The 26,215-nt window shown below is 36.0% G+C and overlaps 1 protein-coding gene across 3 annotated transcripts in view; it reads left to right on the top strand.

Annotated features, from left to right (window-relative positions):
- The window catches only part of LOC102249757 (cytochrome c oxidase subunit 7B2, mitochondrial), a 92,193-nt gene that overhangs the window by 21,156 nt on the left and 44,822 nt on the right, over window positions 1-26,215 (top strand). Inside the window, exons 2-3 of one of the 3 annotated variants that reach the window (XM_014534270.1) lie at window positions 18,041-18,093; window positions 22,232-22,262. The exons of 1 other annotated variant lie outside the window; for it this stretch is intronic. The gene's annotated coding sequence lies outside the window, so the exon portion shown is untranslated. The remainder of the gene's footprint in view (window positions 1-18,040; window positions 18,094-22,231; window positions 22,263-26,215) is intronic. One more of the 3 variants, XM_005853126.2, reaches the window with a different exon arrangement.

The following is a 26,215-nucleotide window of genomic DNA, read 5'->3' as shown; positions in this document are numbered from 1 at the left end:
TTTTGTTTTTTAATATCTTCAGTCTGGAACATTTCCACAAGGTTTTCTTTGACTTTTATGACCTTGACACTTTTGAAGATTGCTGGTCAGTTACTTTGTATAGTGTTCCCTCAATATGAATTTGTATGATGTTTCCTCATGATTACATTCAGATCAGCCATCTTTGTCAGGAAACCACAGAAGGAATGCTTTCTTGTTTTCTTTGCATCTTGTCAGGTGGTGCACAATTTCAATTTGTTTCATTGCTAGTGATATTCACTTTAATTATTTGATTAAGGTAATGTCTGCCTGATTTCTTCATTGTAAAGTAACTCTTTTCCCTGGTAATAAATATTTTGTTGGAGGGTATGTTGGAGCTATGTAAATATCCTATTCCTCAGAAATCAGTTGCTTAATTTGTTATTTTTATCTACAAAGCTAAAGTCTTTCTATTTTATTTTTGTGTTCAAAATTGTTTCCAATATGTAGCAGTAGACCACATAAGCTGGCTTCTCTGCTCTTTGGATATGTCCCATTATTTGAGTACTTCTTTACTTTGTAGCTTATCCTTTCATTTTTTTTTCTAGCTTTATAGAAGTACTAGAGGCCCTGTGCATGGATTCGTGCACAATGAAAGGAAATTAATTAGAAGGTTGCCCACTGTGCGTGACTGGGCGAGACAGGCCGGACGTGCCCTGGAGCCAACCTCCCCCGGTCCAGTCCCTCTCCAGTCGGCTGCACCTGGGGTGGCACCAGGGCTTGAAGAGTGTCGGTGGAGTGAGCAGGTCCCTCCGGCAGGTGGGGTCGCTCGGCCTGGCCTGCGGGGATCAGGCTGAAACTGGCAGTCCAACATCCCCTAAGTCAGCAGTTCTCAACGACCCCTTTGGCGGTCGAATGACCCTTTCACAGGGGTCGCCTAAGACCATCTTGCATATCAGATATTTACATTACAATTCATAACAGTAGCAACATTACAGTTATGAAGTAGCAACGAAAATAATTTTATGGTTGGGTCACAACATGAGGAACTGTATTTAAAGTTTTCAGAGAGGACGGGAGAGGGATAGAGAGTTAGAAACATCGATGAGAGAGAAGCATCAATCAGCCGCCTCCTGCACACCCCCTACTGGGGATGTGCCTGCAACCAAGGTACAGGCCCTTGACTGGAATCAAACCTGGGACCCTTCAGTCCTCAGCCCGATGCTCTATCCACTGAGCCAAACCGGCTAGGGCGAGGAACTGTATTTAAAGGGCCAGAAGGTTGAGAACCACTGCTAAGTGGATCTGGAGTGCGAGAGGGCACTCTGCAGAGTTGCTGTTGCTCAGCAGCTCCTGCATTTCCTGCCTTGAGTGTCTGCCCCTTGGTGGTCATTGTGCGTCATAGATACCGGTTGGCTGATCTGCTGGTCGGTCGGTCGCTTAGGTTTTTATATATATATATATGATTAAAAAATAAAAATTTCGTATATTTAAATTGTACAATGTTATGATTTGTAATAAATGAATACTGTGAAGTGATTAACGCAGTTAAGCTAATGAATATATTCGTGCATCACAGTTAACTTTTTTTTTGTGGTGAAACTTAAGATTTACTCTCTTAGGAAATTTCAAATATATAATACATTATTATTAATTATAGTCACCCACCATTTTATACAGTAGATCTTTAGAACTTATCTTAAAACTGATAATTAAGATTCATAATATCTAAGTATATAATATTCCATAATAGATGTTTTATTTATATATATTTACGAATGAATAATATTCTACTTTGTATACATATATATTATCTATGTATAATACCTATAAGGTGAATTCATAAATACATATGAACACATAAAATGAATACATATGTATCTATAATACATATGTATATGTCATATTCCATAATATATATTTTATTTATATATATTAGTGAATGAATAATATTTCACTTTGTATATATACACATATTATCTATACATAATACATATAATGTGAATACATAAATATATATGATTACATAAAATGAATACATATGTATTCATAATATGTATGTATATGTAATATATTCCATAATAGATGTTTTATTTACATATATAAGATATATAGATATATAAGTGGATAAAGAAAAATATATACCACATATATATGAAATTTTCTTTATCCATTTATTCATTGATGGACGCTTAGGTTATTTCTATATTTCTATGTCTTGACTATTATAAATAGTGATGCTGTGAACATAGGGGTGCAGATATCTCTTCAAGAGACTGATTTCATTTCCTTTGGATATATACCCAGAAGTGTTTTTAATGTTTTGAGGAAACTCCCTACTGGTTTTCTTAATGGCTGTACAAAATTACATTCCCACCAAGAGTGTACAGGATTTCCCTTTTCTTCACATCTCACCAATACTTATCTTTGGCTTTTTTGTAATAGCTATCCTAACATGTTTGAGTTGATTTCTTACTGCGGTTTTGATTTGTATTTCCCTGATGATTAGAGGTGCTGAGCACCTTTTCATATGCCTATTGGCTATTTGTATATCTCTTTGGAAAGATGTCTATTTACGTCATTTGCCCATTTTTTTAAAATTCTTTATTAGTTAAGGTATTACAAATGTGTCCTGCCCATTTTTTTAAACTGAGTTATTTGATTTTTTAGCTATTAAGTTGTATGAATTTCTTTTTTCTTTCTTTTTTTTGTTGCCTAAAGTATTACAAAGAGTATTACATATGTCTCCTTCTTTTTCCCCCGCTTGACATTCCCCCAGCCTCCCCTACCCCCCAGTCTATGAATTTCTTATCTAGTTTGAATATTAACCTCATCTTTAATATTTGTAGCTTATTTTGTACTTTTTCTGTCTCAGGCCTAGAATCAGCAATTTCTCCAAGTGGCCTGATTCTTTTTAGTGGCGAATGATAGAAGCTAAGACCCAGGAGTTAGTTGTAGTGATTTCTTTTGGAGTTAGTTGCATTGATTTCTTTTGGAGTGTCACTGTTTCTAGGTCTTACAGTAAATAGATCTAGGAAATAATTGATATCTTTAACACACACACACACACACACACACACACACACACTCATGTCAATAATTATTTCTCCCTAAATAGTGAAAACCATGAGTGCTCATTAGTACAATACCAGTCTTAAAACCATAGGGTTCATTTTAGTTTTCTCATTTTGCCTATGTACAACTCTCATCTCTGATTCTGAATAACCTTTTCCCTGATTTCTCCTAGGAAATATTAAAGATAATGTATAAATAGCCTATATTCCCTTTTAACACCTCCCCCACACAGATGCCCTTGCCTCCCTGACACACTGTGTGTGGGTGTCCTCTTCACTCTACTTGGGGTCCTATACCCTATCCTAAGTCACTCTGTAGAGATGAGTTTCTCACCCTGCTTGGACTTTGACATCCAGTGCTAGGCTGCTCTCATATATATCCTCCTCACTCCATTTGAACTCCTAGTTCTCCCTGATGGACTAGACTACATGTATGAAGATCCTTCTCACCCACTGAGGTTCTTGTTACCTCACACTATGCCACACTCATCAAAGGTTGCCTTTTTCATCTTGCTTAGGTATTGATATCTCAGGTCAGACCACCTTTTCATAGGGATCACTACATACTCTGCTTGGTTCTGAATATCTATGCTGGTCTTTGCCTCCTCTCTCTTGCTTGGATGCTTTCCTACCTCATAGCTCACTCCATTTTGCTCCTTCATGGTGATGCCCTCCTCACTCAGTTTAGACTCTGACACTCCATCATAGGGAGATCTCCCCTGTGAACACCCTCCTCGACTCATCTGGGCTCTCATACACTTGTCTGGATTACTATGGGTACCCCTCTCACAGCTGGCTGCCATGTCTGCTTTGCTGTCTTTTACCTGTTCTGTTTTGTTTTGTTTTTCACTTCGTGTTTTAGAAAATCAGAAAGTTTCTTCTTAAGAGAATAGGACAGAAAACTGAGTTTGGTACTTTGAAAGTCAAGTGGTCCTCTTTATAGAGAGAGTCATCAATAGATTACTTAAGTATTATATCAGTCAGTATATTTAACCTATTGTTTTGTTTATAAATATTTGATACCTACTTAATCTTTCTTTCACAGCACATAGATTTGCCCCATTAATATCTCTTAGATAATCATTAATCTACTATAGACAATAGTACACTTAGCAGAATGGCATTTTGTAAATCCCCTTTAAAAAAAAAAAGGTTATCATATCAAGTCCACTTTGTGTCCTTGTACATCTAGTGTGTTTCTAGCAATGAAAAAAGCACAATGTGTAATAGGAAAGCAAAACACCTATAGGGAGTATTCCATGATCCCAAGCAGTTTATGATCTACTTGGACTAGCAATTGTTCCAAAGGAGAAACAGTGTAGCACAGCATATAAACTTCCTGGCATTTCATAGTCATATGGTAAATATAGTATATTTTCAGGGAATACTGTGACCTATGGGCTGGAGAAGTTGAAAATTCTTAGAGGATTTATGATACTTCAATTTATCCTGGAGGATAGAGAAGATTTGGACAGCTGAAGAGATGGGGGAAAAGGAGGTGAATAGGAAGAAAGTCACTGAGGCAGAATAAGCAATGGTGCATGGAGATAAAAAGGAGTTTATTCTGAAAAAAAAAATAAGTTGGAATGTTGTAGGACAGGGGTCCTCAAACTACGGCCCGCAGACCACATGCGGCCCGCCGAAAACATTTATCCGGCCTGTTGGGTGTTTTTGCCGCTGCTGCCTGTTGCTTAGCAGCCGACTAGTTTTTTTTTTAAACTATAGTCCGGCCCTCCAACGGTCTGAGGGACAGTGAACTGGCCCCCTGTTTAAAAAGTTTGAGGACCCCTGTTGTAGGAGGTTAAATTGATAATTAAAATGGGACATTATTCCCTGGGCCTTGGAACCTGTCAGACTGAGAAGTATGGGCTTTTCTCATAATCACTGAAACAACAGAAAGATCTTGAGCAGTACTGCGACATGATGAAAGTGGTATATTTGGAAATTTAATCTGGAGGATGTTTAGACTGTGGATGGAAGGTGGAGAAAACTGTCATTTAGGCAGTTAAAAAATGACCTGTGTTTGGGGCCTAGATACTGAGCTAGGATACTGAGGATTAAGATAGAACAAGTCTGACCTCTTTCCAGGGACAGCTGAGAACACAGTGAAACAAAAAAAAAAAAAAATGGAAGGTTAAAAGTGGCTCCAGAAGATAAGCAACACGAGTGGGTAATGCATTATCTGAAAGAAACATGAAAATCTAGTATTTTGCATTTGCCATTGAATTTAAAAATATCTTTCTTTAATTTCCTTGTTTTGTAATTATTTTGTTCCATGTCCTCTCCAGAAAATCTTAAAAATGCAGATATGCTTGTTGCTTTTTAGCTTTACACATTAGAGGTTGCAACTGGAAAAATACATTGCCAGTGACGATTTCAGGGGTGAAATTATACTCAACTACTTCATTCCTTTGGAATTGTCTTGTGTCTTCACTGCAACTAGAAACAGCTGAGCGTTGCCTTTTGTATATTTTGTGAATCTTAAAAGTATAACAAATTTAAGCAACTTCTGACATTTCCCCCCCTCCTAGCTATGTTGCTCTTGCATAAAACACTAAAGTTGAGTATTGGATTTTGGTCATGTGTTGTAAATGATGGAATGAATTTAGTTTTCACAGAAATCTGAGCCCAATGTCCATGCATTAAAAAAAAAAAATAAGATGGAAAAGCTGAAGTTTACAGACTAAGAGAGGCCTTGCTTAAATTTCACTTGAAACACAAAGTGGATTTTAATCTGAAAACAAATATATTTTTCTCTTTAGGGTACTTAATATTTTAATCCATTTACCCAGTAAACCTCAATTTTTGTCCCTGATACTTTGACCAGCATTATTTAAACCAGATTGTGGTTTAAATAAATAAGGAAATGATAATACTTCTAACAAATAATAGAGGGCTGCTACCATATTTTAAGTGTTTCCTACTTTACTTAATTTCTATTTAATCAAGTTATCACCAGAGCCCTATGAGGTAGGTAGCATTCTTTGACATTGTCATCCCAGTTCACTTCATGAATCTATGCCAGTGATGGCGAACCTTTTGAGCTCGGCGTGTCAGCATTTTGAAAAACCCTAACTTAACTCTGGTGCCGTGTCACATACAGAAATTTTTTGATATTTGCAACCATAGTAAAACAAAGACTTATATTTTTGATATTTATTTTATATATTTAAATGCCATTTAACAAACATCAAACAAAAAAATGAGTTCGCGTGTCACCTCTGACACGTGTGTCATAGGTTCGCCATCACTGCTCTATGCCATAGAATTCCTCTTTTGATATAATTTGTGAAGAATTACCTTCCTGAGATAGAAAAAATAAACAAAGATAATGTATATTCCTGAGAGCCAGATAAAGGAATTGAGAGTTCAGCAATTGGGACAGAGGAGGGGAAGGACTTGGTAAAGATAATCAATGAGACATTTCTACTTCATTGCTACAATTCTACCCTACCCTGCCCCCAACCCTGGCTAATTCTAATTTTCCTTTAGGTCTCAGTGAACAGTTGAGTGGCCTTGGGAAGCCTTCCTGATTCCTTAACACTGAGAAGGTGACCCCACAGCCTTTTGTTCTCAAATCATCTTTTGCAAGTTTAATATTTTATTTTTTAATTGCCTAATACTATCTCTGTATCTTTCTCTAGACTTTATGTCTCTGTGGGAGGTTCTTGTGTTTTGCTTACTATTGTAGTCTTTACCCAGAGGTTACAGACTACAGGTCAGGGGGCAGTGTGTGCAGAGTATTATTATTATTATTATTATTACTATTATTATTTTTTGTTCATAAGTTATTTTTAAAACTCAGCCAAAATTTAAAATATTAACATACTTTATGTTTAATAAAACCAGCTTTCCAGCTTCTTTAGAAGAAAATAAATATCAGAAATTCTAAGAATATTGGGCCATCTCTTCAATATTAGTTCAAGATAAATAGCCTTACACATACCATTTCTAATTTTCCCACAAAGGAAGGGCTGTTTTAAAGGAGATAATACAATTTGGATTTTTAAAGGAATCAGCCTTCTTTTTGTGGTTTGAAACTAAACACATTATTTAAGAATGTGGATTAATTCCCAGTGATCAGGGCACCTTTTTAACTCCTTGTTGAGCAGATAATGTGCTTTGAGATGCTGGAATATGACATTTTGTGAGGAAACTGAGTAATCTTCAGATAAAATTAAGAATGTAATTTTATGGATAATTTATCTAGAAAGGACACTAACTTTTGTTTGAAATATTGGTTTCTCTTAGGAAAATAATAAGACAATAAAGAGTGTTGTGGATCATTACTTGACACTGGAGATTAGCATGAATAGAAAAAGATTTATTTAAGATTACTAGCTTTTACTGTTCTGTTTCTTGGTGAACATCAAATTAAATATTATTACTGTTTTCTATATAAGTCACTTTTCCTGGTTTGCCTGATATGAAATTTCTACTGTGACCAGGCCAGTTTCTAAGCTACTTTAGAAATACCATGCTTATATTTTCTTCTTATTTTTCACATATTGTCTCTAATTAAACCATTTCATATCACCTCATTGGTTACCTAGGTCTTAACTATTCTCCCAGGTCTAACATAAAATTATCTTTTCATATATCTTTAAAAAAAATTTTTTTTATAAAGGGCATGGACGTTGGAGTATGATAAACCTGGTTTTGAAACCAAATCTGCTTGCTTATTATGTGACTGTGTTGACATTAGCTTCCCTGATCCTCAACTCCCCATAAAATGGTCAGAATTGGCGTTTTATGAGAAAAAATTTATAGCATGTTAAATATCTGAAGCATCTTAAAGTGCTGACAAATATTTTCTACAGCACTTGATAAACCAAAGATTGTAAACGAACAGCTCACAGAATGCATATGCCTTAGAGGTATATCTGTTTGATTTACACAATGTTTTAAATACTTTCCAACCCTAAAAAAATCAGGAGATTACATAAATATCTAGATTCTGGTTTCGGTTTAGAAAATTAAAACATCTAATTCCCAAATAATGAGCAATCATAGGTGCTAAGTAGGCAGCTTTTCCTTAAAAAAAAAAAATAATCTGCTCTTTATTTTTTTAAGTACATTTTTATTGATTTCAGAGAGGAAAGGAGAGAGAGAGTAATGAGAGAGAGAGAGAGAGAAACATCAATGATGAGAGAGAGTAATTGATTGGCTGCCTCCTGCGTGTCCCCTACTGGGAATCTAGTCTGCAACCGGAACATGTGCCCTGATCAGAAATGGAACTGTGACCTCTTAGTTCATAGGTCAAGGCTCAACACTGAGTCAATGCCGGCCAGACAAGTAGGCAGCTTTTCTGAGGAAACATGCTTCAATTTGGCACAGTATCTACCTTGCCTTTTGCATTTATTTACTTGGCCTTCTTGGACCTGGTAATTATTTGAATTTACTATCCTGGAATTAAACCAGGTATTTTTGTATTTGAATACATTCTACTTTTCATTTTTAACTGTACCCTATTCTTTCATTACAATATATTTTATTTAATATATATTCTCTATATATGTAGTATATATTCTCTCTCTACATAAATATTATATACGTATAATAGACTCCCAGAGAGCAGACATTTGATTTTTTTAAAAATTAATGAAAATTCCCACTAGCTACTAACAGTTATACCACACTGTAAGTAAAATAAACGCTAGTTAAATTAGATTATGAGGTAAAATGGTGTAACTATATCAGTGGAATTCACTTTGTGTGTTAATAGTATTCCTTTCATCTCTCAATAAGGCTTTATAAAGGAGGAAAAATGCAGAGGAGAAGGGAAAAAAAGAAGCTTCTCTTATTCTTTCTGTTCTTTCCAACTCCAGGATTGGTTTTCCAGGGCCTTTCTTCTGTTCACAGATACTTTTGTATTGCACACGTTCTGAAACTTTGTTTTGATCAGTTTTTACTTCTGTAGCTCTCCCACTGGGAAATTATACTCGCTCTTTGTTTAATTTAGCTGTTACATAAATATGTTGAAGTGCTCCACTATTTCAGTTCCTGCTGTGAAAATATTTTGTAAGCAGCAGTATTAAAACACTTTTTTTCTCAGCTGTATAGATCATAGGAGTTTGAAAGCAGCAAGAGAATGCTTATCCAGTATACCACGGGGCTTAGGAAAGAAAGTGGTGTGCCCACAGTTTACCTCAAGGTAGAAGAACCCCAATTAGGACCTACATTCATGACTCTAAATTGATGTTTAAATTTTAAATAGAAATTAAGCTTTTGTGATGTTTGTAAACCAAATAAAATGGATTCCACTTGAAATAGTTATGTTCTTCACCTCACACCCCAAATCAACTAAGTACTTATTAAACTTAATATGTGGGATAAGTTTATTCCCCCAAGAGCCATATGGGATAGGTATTGCTATTAGCCTCATTTTATCCTAGGGAAATTTGAGGTCTAGAAAGGTTAAGTAACTTGTTGAGAGTTAGATAGGTAGTGATAGTGGTGAGATTTTTGACTCTTGCTGTCAGACTTCTGCTTCTGTACCCTTCCCACTAAGCTGCCTACCTTGTCATCCTGTGCATACCTTTCCTATTCTGTTTGCATCTGTCATGCCCATGTATAAGAAGAGCTGGTATAATGTTGACAAAATTTTCAATCTTCCTACCTCTGATTGCTTGAAATTTAATTTTTAAACTTAAAAGTTTCTACCATTATTGCACAGTTATAGCAAACTGTATCTCCATTGTTTGAATTGTTGTATTTCTATTCACCATTTCACCTAATCTGTGAAATTCTAGAGTTACCATAGCTGTGATTTTCTTCCACTGAACATATCCCTTACTGATGCTTTCCCCTTAAAAACAAACAAACAAAAATACACTTCAGCTATGATGACTGGTTGAATAAAAAAATTCTGCCTCAAGAATTTTCCAAGAATTAATAACTCAGCCTCAAGACTTTTCCAATTACTTAAAGTATCTCTTTTTCCCCTAAGAATAGTTAGGTCTTCAACTATTAATTTTGCCCTTTCTACTTAAAGGTGTCTGCTGGGATGAAAAACTGTGCACTTTCTTTCTACTCAAGGGAAAATTTTCTGTTCAACATAGTTTTTTTAAAATCAAAAGCTATATGCAACGCTGGATGAGCCACAATGGGAGGAGACTAAAAGAATAGAAACTGGACTTTGCAGTTGAAAAGTAGAACATATGAACAACATGGTGAATAGTTAAGTCCATGTAAAGGTGACCTTGAGCAGTGAAAGTCAGTGTCCCAGTATAGTGTGGAGCTGAGGTGAGTATGTGGAGTCAAGCATGTTTGAACCAGGTGATGTTAGTCAATGGCTTTGGAAGGAAATCCTGTTCCTCTGCCTGGCTGTTTCATTCCATATGGTCTGTAAAAAATTGGAGGAAGCAGATAACTCAGATTTTAGGACTATTTTTTAATATATTTTATTTTTTATGATAAACCAGACTTAACTATGAATATTTTAAAACTGAAAAGTATAAAGAGGCCCAGCTGGCCTGGCTCAGTGGTTGAGTGTCGATCTATGAACCAGGAGATCATGGTTTGATTCCCGGTCAGGGCACTTTGCCCCAGTTGCGGACTCAATCCTCAGTGAGCGGGTATGCAGGAGGCAGCTGATCTCTCTCATCATAGATGTTTCTGTCTCTCTCTCTCCCTCTCCCTTCCTCTCTAAAATCAATAATAAATTTTTTTTTTAAAAACTATGAAGAAAAATATTGTTACCCTGATACCCAGAGAAATCTATTATAAATATAGTTAATTATCTATTTCTCTGGCTCCATGTATTTAACTGTCTAAACAACTGCCTGTTGCCTCTATATTATATAAGTTCAACAAATTTAGGATCAGATTGTCTAGGTAATTTTTAGCTTATCTTTTCTCATTGTGTAACTAAAGAAGCACATAAATCAAAGTAGCCAGTACATGTGACTAGATTGCCATACATTTAATATTGCTCAAAAGCATGCTGTTGTCATGTTTTCTTCTGTAATGATTAGCATATTTTGTTATTCTCTCTTACACTATTCTTTCTTCATTTATTCATTTTAAATTAGGAATAAGTATTAATATTCTTATACAGAAATCTTTGATTTTTTTAAAATAATGAGGTAAACATTTATGATTATTTTTTTCTAAGTTTTATTCTGTTAATTTCTTTAAATATATTTTTATTTATTTCTGAGGAAGGGAGGGGGAGAGAGGGATAGAAACATCAATGATGACAGAGAATCATTGATTGGCTGCCGCCTGAACACCCCCACCCTCACCTGGGCTCAAACCTGCAACCTGGGCATGTGCCCCAACCAGGAATTGGACCATGACCTTCTGGTTCATAGGTCCACACTCAACTACCAAGCCACACTAGCTGGGATATTCTGTTAATTTCTTTAGGAATCAATCCTAGATCTAGGCTTTATAGGTTAAATCTATGAGCTTTAAAAAATCCAAACATTTTTCTTTTATTTTCATGAGAAAAGTAAAACATTAACATAAAAACTTTAAAAGGAGGAAATTGACAAAAGAAAAATAAAATATAATCAAATAACTAGATTTCACTCTTAACTTTTGGGTTTATAGTTTCACTAGAGACCCAGTGCACGAAATTCATGCATGGGTGCGGTCCCTAGGCCTGACTGGCAATTGAAGTGTGAGCATCTGGTGTGGAAGGGCAGGTCCCAGCTGACCTCTGGGCCCAGGGCAGCACCTGGGCCCCTGGGTCCCTGCTCACCCCCCTCTGCCTGAGTCATGGTGCCCAAGTCCCCACACAGAGTTGTGGTGAGCACGGCAGGACACCATAGGCTGGGGTGCAGCGCGGGCCTCTGAGCCATCCAGCGACGCCGCATGGAAGCCGGGTGGGCAGCTCGTCCTTTCCTGGCTGGCCTCGCAGACCAGCTCCTGTGCGAACCCACAGAGAGCCTGATCGGCCCCTGCGGTCCTGGTGGCTGCAGCCCGGCTCACCTGGAAGAGGCTGCTCAGATGTGGGGCAGGCTCCTTGCGGGCACCTGGCACCTGAGCATGGGGCTTCCTCAGTCCACAAGCCCTGGTGTCCCAGGGGAGGATACGGGGGGAGTGAGACTGAGCTTGGCGGACACCTCACATCTCACCGCACCTTCGTCCCCATCACCCTCACCCCCAGGTAGCTGACAAGGGGTCACAGTGAGTCATGGACACACCCCCTAACTTCCATGCTGCCCCTTGGACGTCAGTACAAGTCATAGCGAGTGGTCGAACTCCGGGTCTCCTGGTCGAACTCCTGGTTGAACGACAGCCTGAGGGGACAATTTGCATATTAGGCTTTTATTATATAGGATAATTATTTCTTATTAAAATGTTACTATGGCTTATTTCACTTAACTATAGAACTTTCCAAGTCAATTATTTCTAAATACTTCTTTTTGTTGTTGTTTTGCTTTTTTGAATATCCTCACCCGAGGATATTTTTTCCATTGATTTTTTTTTTTATGGAGAGTGGAAGGGGGAGGGAAAGACAGAGAGAAACATTGATGTGAGAGAAACACATCAATTGGTTGCCTTCTGCACAGCCCTGACCAGGGCGTGGTCTGGGGAGGAGCCTGAAACCAAGGTACATGCTCTTGGTTGGAATTGAATCCGAGACCCTTTGCTCTGCAGGCCAATGCTTTATACACCGAGCCAAGCCAGCTAGGGCTCTAAATACTTCTTTAAATGGCTTTATAATATTTCATCATAAGAACATTATTATTTTGATGACTTTGTTATTGAATATATAACTTATTTCCAATGTCTTATAAAAATTCTGTAATAAATATCTCTTATATGTTGACGGATTTTACTCCTGATACTATCTTCCGCTTATTCATTCTTTTCACAAATATGTCTTGAGTGATTACTATGTGTTAAGGCACTTTGCTACCCTCTAGCTTCATGGAGCTTATAGTGTAGTACAGTAATATCCAATAGAACTCTTTACAATGATTGACATGTCTGCCCATTAAATGAAGTTATTTTATTTTAACTAATTTAAAATAAAATTTAAATAGCCACTTATGACTGGTGGCTACCATCTTGGATAGAGCTAGTTTAGAATTTACCTACTCATATTCTCAAATCTGCTAGGTATCTTGACTACTGTGTACTGTTCAAATTTCATATCTATACTAAGATATTCTTTCATGTATTCTTTGAATAGAAATACCTTGTATTCTATTGCAGAAGTTTTACTAAATTTAATAGTACTTGAAAAATTATAGATGCAATTGGGTGAAAGAAAAACCAAACTGATAGTTCATAATTAAGAAGAACCAAGATTAAAGAAGAACCAAGATTAAAGTTAAGATGTTATGTGACTAGCAATATTTTCTTTCCTCTTTCCAACCAAACATTTTTTATAAAACTATTTTTTTATCATAAAATAATTCAAGCCCTGGCCAGTGTGGCTCAGTTGGTTGGAGTGTCATTCCGAATACCAAGAGATTGCTGGTTCAATTCCAGGTCAGGACACATACCTAGTTTTTGGGTTAGATTCCCAGTCAGGGTGTGTTAACGGAAGCAACTGATAGATGTTTATTCCTCATGTCAATCTTTTTCTTTCTCTCTCTTCCTCCCTCCCTCCCCCTCCCCTATCCTTCTCTCAAAAAATCAATAAGCATATCGTTGGGCAAGGAATTTAAAAAAAAATTAATGTATAAAACTTTAAAAAACACAATGTTTTAGGTAACCAGTTATCTAAAGTAAATGTGAAAAATCTAAAAAGCTGTCTTTTGATACCTGTTAATACATATGTTGATATAGATTTTATTATATTTGTTCAAATTATTCTCAGGAAATTTTTAGTTAATTATTATTACTAGTAGGTAGTACTAAATTAGTATTCTAATTTAAAAATAATTGTTCTACCTTCTACTCAGTGTATCTTGATGCTTTGTGATTTATGTAATCAAAAAATAGTTTTAAGTATCTTAATGTTTTTGTTGCAATAGTAAATGGTATTGTTTTTTTAGTTTCTATTTCTGAGAATTCATTATAGGTGTATAAATATGTCATCGATTTCTGGGTGTTAATTTTGTATCCTGCTACAATGCTAAATTCATTTATTAAACCTAGTAGTTTTTTGGTGGAGTAGTTAGGGTTTTCTATGTACAATGTCATGTCATCTGTGAATAATGACAGTTTTACTTCCTCCTTTCTCATTTGAATGACTTACATTTTTTCTTCTTGTCTGATCTCTGTGGCTAGATCTTCCAGTACTATGTTGAATAAGAGTGGTGAAAGCAGGCATTTCTGTCTTGTTCCTGATCTTTAGGGAAATACTTTTGATTTTTGCCCACTGAGTATGATGTGTACTATAGGTTTGTCATATATGGCCTTTATTACATTGAAGTATGATCCCTCTATTCCTACTTTGCTGAGAGTTTTTATCAAAAAAGAGTGTTGGATTTTGTTGAATGCTTTTTCTTTGTCTATTGATATGATCATGTGATTTTTATCTTTCAATCTGTTTATGTGATGTATCACATTGAATGAATGGAGAAGAAATAGATTTTAAAGCATTATAGGAAAACTAGAGGCTCAGTGCACGGATTCATGCACCAGTGGGATCCCTCAGTCTGGCCTGCGTCCTCTTGCAATCTGGGACCCCTCAGGGGATGTCAGATAGCTGTTTTTGGCCCGATCCCTGCAGGCTTGAGTCAGACAGGAGGGAGCCTGATCCCCGCTGACCTGATCCCCACAGGCCCGATCCTGTGCATTGAGTGTCTGTCCCTTGGTGGTCAGTGTGTGTCATAGCGACTGGTCGATCAGTCGTTTGGTCGCTTGGACTTTCATATATATATAAATAGGATGCTCACTATAGATAAATCTAGATAAAAGCTGAATACTAATCACATTAAGGCTTAATGTGACAGTGCTTTATTTGCATACAAATCATAAATGTACGAAAAGAAGCAGGGCAGGTTCTTTCCCTGGGTTATACCTAGCTAATTCAAAGTCTTGCATGCAGTATATGCTCATTAAATTTAGTTGTATTGATGAAAAAATAAATTAAAAACCAACCTAAACATGTTATTACAATGAAGTATTTAAAAATAGGTTATGTTAGGTTCTTAGTAATTAAAATAAGCTGACTTTGATTAATATTAAGTGTTAGCCAGTTTTGAAATACCAACTTTCAAAGGCTTATAAATAGTAAAGAGTCACAACTCTGGCACTAATTTGGTGTACTGGGAGCCTAATAGGGTTACATGTCCTTTACTTAACATTGCGTCTTACCACTTTCTCCTTGTAAGGAGGCTGGTATGAAGGTGACTAGACCTGGCTTCTCTTAACCTCTTTCAATGGTGATTACCTGAGAACTGGCTAGATTACAGGGATCCTTGCCCTACAAAAAAAATCTTTAAAGAATCCATCTTTGTTAAAAAACAGCTCTAGCTCTTTCAATACAAGGACTAGTATTGTTAGTGAATGACCATCTAGAGCAGTGGTCACCAACCAGTGGTCTGTGGACCACTGGTGGTCCATGAGGTCTGAAGGTTGGTGACCACTGATCTGGAGCAGAAAGAACTGAATGCTTTCTGGCATCTATCGATTCCCACTGCCTCTTACCAGTTTCTCCTAGGAAGGGGAAAAGTAGAAGACCCTAAGGCTGGAATGGAGGTGACTCCACTTGGCTTCTCGTGTCCCATTCAATTGTGAGCCTTTAGTAAGTCAGCGGTTTCAGTTTTCCCTTTGCTCATTAGTATCTCTATTTCATATTTCTCTGAGGAATCTTACCTAATAATAGACAAACATGTAAATTGACCATCCATCCACTACGCTCAGCAGCCAATCAGGAGAGTATGCAAATTAATCCAACAAAGGTGGCAATTAAGCATACGTAGGCACGAAGCCGCAGAGCGAAGACTGAAGGCTCTGGCCAGAGCAGCGAAGGCCTGGGTCCCAGGTGCCGGAGGAAAACCAGTGCCGGCAGCCAGGGGAAGGGAAGGCCTATTGCATGAATCTCTTCATGCAGTGGGCCTCTAGTCTGGATATAATCTCAGAGAAATGCTTTTCTTCTGGTTTTCCTCCTACCTCACTGTCCTACCTTTTTATCCTAGCTTTTCCATATTTCCTTGGCTTCTAAGTGTTGTATTAACCCACGGCTTGCATTACTTTTCTATGGCAAATTACCACAAATTTAGTTATTTAAAACAACACATACTTATTACTTCCTACTTTGGATCAGAAATCTGGGCACAGCCTAACTGGGTCTCCTGTAATCACAGTGTCACCTGGTGCTTAGGTTGTCATCTGAGTGCTTGGGTAGAGAAGGATTTATTTCCAAGCTTAGGTTGTTGGCAGAATTTATTTTCTTGAAGGTATAGGAGTGAGGTCTTAGTTTTCTTGTTTCTTCGGGGCTGGAGATCTTACAAGATGTCAGCTAGAGACAGCCCTCAGTTTCTAGAAGCTGCCCTCAGTTCTTTGCCAAGTGGGTTCTCAACTTGGCTGCTGGCTTCACAAAAGCTAGCTAGTGAAAGAAAAACTTACATAATGTAATAATGTGATCACACAGTGTAATTCATATATAACCTGTCACGTATTCTATTGGTCAGAAAGAAGTTACAGGTCCTGCCTACACAGTAGGGAGTGGGATTCATAGGAGGACATGACCACCAGGAGGCTGGGATAATGGAGCCACCCAGGAGTCTACCTATCCCAGGGCTAGTCTTTCACCCTATCTCTTCTCTGTCTGCACCCAATTTATGTATCTTGTGGATTTAAATACTGTCAATGAAGGGAGAGTGCTCAGTTTTGTACTTAAAAGCTTGACCACCATATTTAAATTCCACATTAATATAGTCAACACTTACTTTATATTGCTCCTCTTGGGTATGTCTTATGGACATCTCCAAATTTACATATCCATAGTCAATATAATTACTTTCCCTAATAACCTGCTTTTTTCACAGTTTCACTTAATGGCAGCTTTATCCTTTCAGTTGTCCAATCAAAAACCTTTGTGTCATCCTTGACTTTTCTATTCTTTCCTATCCAAAACCCAATTTATCGAACCTTTTAAAAAACTTTGCCATTTCTGGTTAGTATCCCTGTCTTCAAGTGGCATTAAATGTAATCTAAAATATGGGTCAGTTGGTGGCTACCTGGCAACCATTCTAGTCCTAATGACCCTATTAGCAATTTTTAGCAACTGGTCAGGGCCTACTCTCTGATCTTGCTATTGATCGAAACTACATGGCTTTCTTTACAATATACCAGATTGCTTCATGTCAGATGTTGCCTCTCACCAAACAAGGCTTCATATACCTTAATGAACCTTTCAGTACTTGTTTCACTCCAAAGATCAAGGAGTAACACAGGTAATGGTAGTCTAACATACTCTCTGTGGAGTTTTCTCCTCTGTGGCCTATCTTTTTTCATCCTATGTTCTTTGTTCCTTCCTTCTCCCCTACATCCTCAAAAACTGTTAAAATATGTTTCTGGATAGGTATGACGTCCCATCATTCATATACACTTAGGTCTAAACTAGTTAATAAATGTATTATTTTCTCCAAGTGAATTTTTACTTTATACCGTTACTCTTGTTATAAAATGATTTTTTCCCTATCAACAGGATTTGAGACAGTAATGTGCTTGTTAATTTGATTTCGCATACAAACATAGAAAGGTTCGTGACTGTTTCCTTGAACTCATGAGGGAGAGGTAGCTCTCTACTGTCTATACATATTAGGTGAACCATGGCCAGAACATTCTCTGTTTGAACTTGGGCACAGGTAGATGGTGGCAGCTGATAGAAAAAAAGGAGTGACCTCAACTATAATGTTTGAGAAAAGTTTATAAACTCATTCTCTACCACTATAGAAAGTTGTGTAGCTATCTTTTTTCTTTTCACATACTTTGTCATTCTTTCCTTTCTACTTTAAGTTATTTCTTAAAGTTTATTTAAGCAGGTATCATTTGTAATTTACCTGCATTTCTGGGTAACTTAGCCCATACTTGTCTTTTGCCTTTTTCTATTTTCTTGAATTTTTACAGTAATTTTCTAATTATATTTTTAGGATTCTGCATCTTGAACTTTTGGAGATCATCTGAGCTTCAGAATTTCTACCAGGTAATGAGAAAATATGAAAAAGGCCCATAGTGGCCAGATTATAAGTGTCAGCTTTAGATAACTTTGAGAATCCTTTTTCTTTTTTTTTTTTTTTTTGATGAAAGAAAAAAAACCCCTGAAATTCTGGTAGGATATTTTATAAAAAATGACATTGATGATAAAACAATTTTTTAAAGTTGTATGCAATTTTAAGTGCTTTACTTATTATTCAGAATTAGCCCAACCACAGAAAGAATAAGACAGATGCCGGCTAAACAGGTAGATGTTTTCCAAACAAGATACTTCCTATCAACAGAAAATGTTTTACTTGATAGGAAAAGGGAGTTGTGTTTTGCTGGCAACAGTTTTGGAGAGATGAGCTCTTGTTGCAGGTACTACATGCTTTTAAAAAACCCTTCATTTTGGCTAGCTGAAACCACCATGTGTTTTAAAATGTCATCCATCATTTCAGTGTTAAGATCGCCCCCTGGTGTGAATACAATCACACCATATGTTTATGAGAAATTATGTTTATGAGAAATTTAGACATTGTTTTTAAAACCTCATTTTTCTATTAGATAGTGACAAGCATCTTTTTTAATGCTAGTTTGATTTGGTCAGTATGATGTATAACTATCTATAAATATAAATTAATTTTTTTCTTTGCCCTTATCCATAGTTATATCTGTAGTCAGTGGTCAACTTGAAAGTAGAATTTGGGAATATCTAATTTGTAATCTTCTTTAGGTTAATAACCAATAATATATCACTTAGTAAATGTGAAATTACATACTGAAATAAAATTTTATAGGATAATCAAGTTCTGTGGTGGTAATAATTTTGTTAAGTGACAAATTGCTGTGCATGGTTTCCTTTTTTGGTAAACTCATGGGCACTTTAATAATTAAACATGAAAATTCAAATATTAAATTTTCTTTTTGAAATATTCATGGTGTGAAAAAATTCATCCAAGTTTTGAGATTTTTTTACAACGCAGCAGTTCCCCATAGCCTCGGAACTTGCAAATGTAAGCATAATTCATCCCCGAATCATAAATAGAGCTCTTATCTATCCCCTAAGTGACCCCACCCCCATAGATTCTCATTCAAAACTGGCAGCACAGTACCTACTTTATCACTGTCATTTTTCCTTGCATTTAATTTTTAGTCCTTTGGGAATCATTAAACCATCCTTACAAAGTGAAAGTATGCATAATATTTTAAACTGCATTTCTGTACATTTGGTTATTGCTATTATATTTTCCCTTACTGTCTATTCTCCAGACTGTATTATCTTTATCGTTTTAACTATTTATCATAGGGTTTATGTTCTAAACTTGATAATTTGAATGTTTATAATATTGAGCTGTTTGCAATACACTGCTTTTACTTTCATTTTCTTCTCCATACTCTCTCATTTAATTCTGAACCCTTAAGCTCAGCACAGTATTTGTATTAAATCTTGACTTATTGAAAGGATATCTTCTAAAATGTAGAAAATAAACACACCCACAAAATCATAGCAGTGAACCTACCAGAGTAGATCTGGGTTTGAATAGTAGTTCTTATTTTTACTAGCACCATGACCCTCTCAGAGATTCAATCTCTTCTGTAAAATGAAATGCAAATCCTATTTCACAGGATACTGTTAACTCATCCTTTGTATTAATATGTACTTAACACTTACTATATGCCAGATTTGGGGTTGAGTGCCTCATGAACATTTACTTTTCACAACATTTCTGTGACCTAGGTGCTAGTATTTCTACTTTATTGATAAGCCTTAGAGAGAGTAAGAAACCTGGTAAGTGCAAAAACCAAGGTTTTAATCATGGTCTTTCTGACTTAAAATGAACCCATCACCATTCTGCTATGCATTTGTTTTAATCACACTCATTTCTGCTACTTTGTTGATTTCATTGTTCTTAAGGTCAAATAATCTCCCAATGTGTAAACATAGAGGAAACAGAAATTTTGAAAAAGAGGAGGTGGATTCTTTAATAGGGGTGTTCTTTGTGTCCAGAAACCAGAGTGACTTTAGGGCATTTATTCTTCTACGCATTTTATTTTTTTTTCAAACCAGGCAGTGCATTAAAAGAGCCCTTGTTAATAGCATGGTTGAGCTGGTAACAGCAGTGACAAGGACTATTGGGTTAGTGAACCTTAAGGATCCTTTATGCATAATGTAAAGGCAGGATAATAAAATGCTAATTTTAAAAACTGTTGCATGCTTCTAACTCACCATTTCTGTTGATTTTTCTCTGGACCTGGGCCTATCCTCTGTTCCTGTGTGCCTTGCTATTCTATTTAAGTATCTAATTACTTGAATTGGCTCTGGGAAGCCTTCATCATTTTTCTTGTGGTTTAAGAATTTTTCCTGATATTTTACATATCAGATCTTACTCTTTTAATTGCTACAGAGGCCAATGTAATAAGTTCCTTATTTTGTTAATAATTTGTTTTGAAGTCTACTAAGTAACTCACCATGGAAACATGGCATGATCAGGCCTATACTTTGTTTAATAAAATCTGGTGTTTCATATTATTCCCTTGGTCTTTGAAATTTGCTCTAAGGAGTAGACTGTTCAACCATGATTTAAGAGCACATTGAATGGCATTTGGTTCCATGGCCTCATTTTCAGTGGCTGAATGACTATGTTTTTGTTGAGGTTCACTTCTGTTATACTTAGGTCAGATGTATAGGCACTAATATAGACAAGTGTATGTATTATTATCTCTTACTTGGGTAGTACGTTACTCCAAACACACACTATCCTTATGAAGGTTGGCTCAGTCATCATTGAATCAATGAATGAGTGAAAAAATGGAAGTCATTTTAGTTTTCTACCTTCATTTTAGCCCCACCTCTACACTTTTTTCCCATGCCCATACACACACACACACACACACACACACACACACACACATTTCTTGAATGTGCTCTTTAACTTAGACTTGTTTAATGTCCGTGGAATCAATTTGGGTTAGGCCCTCATAATATCACTTTGGGTTAGGGTTAGGCCCTCATATTTCTCACCTGAACAATTGGAATAGTCCTTTAATTATCTTCTCTCTCCAATGTTACCTATATCCAGTAAATTTTCCTAAAGCAAGTCTTAAATATATAGTTTTCCTAAAGCATTGACACTAATTCATTTAGTATCTTTTTCTCAAAACACTTTGGTTCTTGCTTACCTCTCTTCTAATTTGGCTCACTACCATTATCCTCACCCTTTGGATTCTGTACTTTGCACCACTGAAAAAATTATAAATCCCAGAATACTTTTTACTTTCTTTTCCTTCCCATGCCTTTATCAGTTAATGCTCTGTGCCACTAACACCCTTCTGCACTTCATTTGGGGAGCTCCATTTTCTCCTTCTAGGACAATTCTTTCCCAACTAACCTCCCACTCCACAAAGCACACACATAGGCTGAGTTTGTGCCTCTTCAGTGGACCAGTGCAAGACCCTATGTTCAGCTCTGTTATTGCAAAAGTTCAATTTAAAGTGGGCAGTTTGATGGCAAGTATTATATTACTCTATATATTACTCTATGTATTGCCAGATATATAAAAAATTCTTGGGAAAACTTTATGAAGCTCATGAAGAGGATGAATGGAATTAGAATTCCTGTGAAGCTCATCTCTCCATTAGGCTTTAAAGCTTATAGATCCAAATGCTTCATTCCTGTCAGCCATTACTGGGCAGGACAGTGCAGCAACCATTAGCTGACAGCATATGCCCTCTCATTTACATTGACTATCTTACATTTACATTTACATTGACTCTCCCAGAATTCATATACTCAGTACCCCTCTGTGACAGAGATTTATTGTGGTTCACTCAATATTCATTCTCCTCTCCTTATTTGAGAAGTCCAGATATTGTTGCAGGCAAAGAGAGAGAGGGAGAGAAAGATGGTAACAGAAAGAGAAAGAGAAAGAGAGAGAGAATGAGAATATATGATACAGGCCCCATATTTTCTCATCCTTCTTGTTGCTATGGGAGACAAAATCTGTCATAATTCTGTCCAGTGAAATATGAACAGAAATCTGATGGACTTTCTGGAGAGGTTTTGCTTTCTTGATACAGATATTGCCCTATCTTCCTTTTGGCCCTTTCTTTCTTCTTCATTCCTGAAATTTACACATGGTGACTAGAACTGGAGCAGCTACCTTTCAACATTAAAAGGTAGGATTATTACTGAGAGTTTAGCCATGACATCTTGAACTTCCAAATGGATACCAGTAATTTCCTTCCTTTGGACTTCTCATTACATGAGAAAAATTTACCATGTTGTGTTTAAACCATTGTTATTTGGGTTTTCTGTTGCATCAAGTGACTCAAAAACTAATTGTTACTAATTAGTATTACAGTTAAAACAAATGCATTAAGTTTCTGACCTCTCCAACTATATATTTGTTGACTCAACAGCCAGTAGGTCTAAATACCTCAGGGGTCCTCAAACTTTTTAAACAGGGGGCCAGTTCACTGTCCCTCAGACCATTGGAGGGCCGGACTATAGTTAAAAAAAAAAAACAAAACTATGAACAAATTCCTGCGCACACTGCACATTCCTTATTTTGAAGTAAAAAAAACAAATGTTTTCGGCGGGCCGCATGTGGCCCGCGGGCCGTAGTTTGAGGACCGCTGAAATACCTCCTATAGGTATTTAGAACTACTGTCACCATATACTATCCTAGATCCTAAGATATCAGGTCTGGAACACCATTCCTATGCAAATGGCTTACGGTCTCATGGGGGCACAGAAACATTAATTACAATATACAGTACAAGCAACATAGTAGTGCATGCAGATAAACATAAGGGTAAGCAAAAGAGAGTATTTGCAATTTGATCAAGCTTTCCTAAAATATTAATATTTTTGAAATCAGAGAAATGAATCTCATCTGGAATTTCAGGCACCCTGTGCCTTTTCAATGACACAGTGTAGGTGGTCACTTACTTTTGTGTGTCAGCCTTGCTGCCTCTTACTAATAATTAAAATGAACAGTCTAGGAGGCCAGAGATAAAATCCACACCTTGAACTGCTGAAAGGCTGTCTTTGAAAAGACAGATTGGTGAAAAGTAATCTGTGGAGAAGAGGGGCAAGAAACAACACAGCAAGTTGCCAAGGATTCTACTGACACACAGACTGAAGCAGAAAGCCAAGAGCTGTAACAAGGAAGGCAGACTGAAGCTCAGTGGTTGAAAGGCCAGGGTTAGTCGAGGGAGACATCAAAATACCAGCCTGAACAAACTCACAGTGAGAGAGGGATAGAGAACAAGCCACCTCAAGAGAGCTCAAAAAATAGGCTGCTCTGCTCCGGGACTCTCCACAATGTCTGTGAGGAAAGCCAGAAGCAGACCATAATACGGACACTATTTATAAAATCATAGAGACTCAAAGGATTTAAAATAAGAAAACGGTCTCAAAATAAAGCTTAAAATTTATAACCAGTTGATGTTTAAAAAGGCATTAAATGCTCAAAGAATCTGATTCAAAAAAAGGGTCCAGGGACATTGGCATTGATTTTAGTGATTGATCTTGTGATTATTTTGGGAACAGATTTTGAATTAAAAAAGAAAGAAAGAGGCTCCAGGAAAGGCAAAATCAATGTAGAATAAAATTTCTGGGACTGGGCCAAATGCCATTCAGAATTCTTAGGACTTGGGATAAGCTACAGAAGGAAATTTGAGCACATTACTATTTTTTCTAACTGTGACAGATGAATAAAAGGAAAGCTGTCAATGATTCAGGTTTTAATGACTGACCATCTCCAGTTTACCACACACTTGAAAGAGCTATAAATACCAAAAAGGCATGAAGACATGTTTGTGCAATCACAAAATATTCCATACTTTTACTCTATCCAGGATTAATGGATTAAGATATGTTTTGATTCATGACCAGTGGGGTCTGATAGAAAGTTGGAGATACTCTTCTATGGTACAAGTCAAATCTTCCTGATAAAACAGAGACCAACTAACATAGATAACAGGTGTTTTTTGCTTCTATGATCATAGTCCATCTATACTCTTCATCTAATGAGGGGTGCTAATCACAATTAAATTTTAGTGGTTTTCTGCAATTTTTTGCATTTTATATATTTTTCTGTCTGAGATAGATTACATATGCTATTATAATGTATAATAATAAAAAAGTATTATACATTATCTAAATTAATTTCAATGTAAGACATATAGGTAGTACATTCATGATTTTTTTACTTTGAAAATGCTACCTCTGAGGCTGCATAATTATCTTGCATGATGTCAAATGCCATAGAAGAGGGACCTAAATACAATTTAACTTTCCTTTGTAATTTGATGCTGATCTAGAATGCTTAACTCACCTAAATTTTTTTTGAAACTGTTTTGCTTGTAGTTTTTGGCTGCTTTGCTTCATCTGTGAAGCATAGTAATGTACTTTCAAAGAGGATATTACTTACCAGATTTACTTTCTAGGCATCTAGGATTTAGTAAATATCCATGTTCACCTTATCTGTGTATTCTTTATAATATTTCTACTTCAGTCTTTCAGAATGAAGAGTCTGACATTTTGTACCTTTCTTCACTTATAAATAATGAAATGCTTTATTAATGTTATTGTTCTTCTCCATACATTACGTTGTTCTTTGGTATTTCTGAAATGTGGCAACAGACAGCATGAGGCAGTATAAGAACACATAAAGCAGAATGTTACCAAAAAACCCTTATTGGATATTTAATTGTCATTACTTTTGTAAGAGTCCCCTCTCATCCTAATAATGAATTCTCTTTCCAAAATCATACATTCCTGACTTTTATAAAAAAGTGTATGCTTATAGTGAACTATTAATATTTGATGAATATAACTTGATGATTGCATTAGATTTCCAAAAGAGATCAAGGACATATAATAATCAAGAAACAGTTATGAATTTGCAAAGGAGTTTGATTTAAGTGGTGAGTTTTTTCCCCTTACTTTCTAATATCCTCATAAGTTACATAGGGAGAGATTTTTTTTTCTGCCAGTAGTTAGAATTTATAGAGAAACCATATGGTTTATTTTAGCCTATGTCAGTCTTCTAAATTCTCTTTTACATGCTGCCTCAAGACTAATAACTATGATAGCAATCAAGTTGTTTTCAATAACTTATATCTATATTTATATGTTTGGATTAGATCTCATTTTTATGTTGCACAGGCTCCCCAGGTGAGACCCATGAATACCAGTATATGAGAACATTAAAAATATTCATTAAAATTGTGCAGAGTGACAGTTGTTATGATGAGATGATTCATAGAAATGTGGTTAAGGTTCTGTGTTGACTTCATATTAAACATAATTGCAAAGTATGTGTTATGGGCTGAATGTTTGTTTCCCCAAATTTCATGTGTTGAAATCCTGACTTCAACCCAGGCTATGATATTTTGTTATAGTTGCCTGAGCAGATTAATTAATGCAGTATGAATTAGAAGCCAGGGACAATTTGAAAAATTTCAAAATTTTTTTCTAAGGTTGGTTACTAAATTCACATCTTCCTTCAAGTATCAATAAAGAATGACAACCAAATAACAAATAGTGGGCATTACTAAAAAGATGATCTATTAGGAAATAGAATGTTTGGAAAATGTAGTGCAGATATTTTTTATAATGAAAAAATATATTTTTTATAACTAAATTGCAGTGTGAAAAACTTGGTTAAATAGAATGCCTTTTGAACAGTTTTCTAGTTATTTGGATCTTTGATCAAAGTTGAGTTGAATTTCCTTTGTGACTCAATCATTGTTGAAAGTTTTCTTCAACTAATGCTTATTTTCTGTTGCTTAATATCAATCATTAATAAGTATTTTTTTGCATTTGGAAAAAATATATTTTATATATATTTTATTTATACTCTGAAGCAGATTTTTCATTCTATAGTACTGTAAAGGTATAAAAATTGAAAATGTGTATTTATTTATTTGTAATGGAGTTGTCTAATATTGTTTTTGCGTGTGTATCATTTGCCACTCTATATCACTAAAGGAAATCAGAAATTTCTAGATAACTAGAGTTTCCACTCATATTTTATTTTACAAAGACTATTTTAAATCTCATTTGCTAAAAGTATTTTTCAGTATTTCAATTTATAATGAAGAGATTAAAACTGCCATCA

Source organism: Myotis brandtii, unplaced genomic scaffold, assembly GCF_000412655.1.
Source record: "Myotis brandtii unplaced genomic scaffold, ASM41265v1 scaffold10, whole genome shotgun sequence".
In the NCBI taxonomy this organism is placed as follows: Eukaryota; Metazoa; Chordata; class Mammalia; order Chiroptera; family Vespertilionidae; genus Myotis; species Myotis brandtii.
Note: the sequence above shows the minus strand (reverse complement) of the source record. Positions and strands in the feature narration are given on the sequence as shown.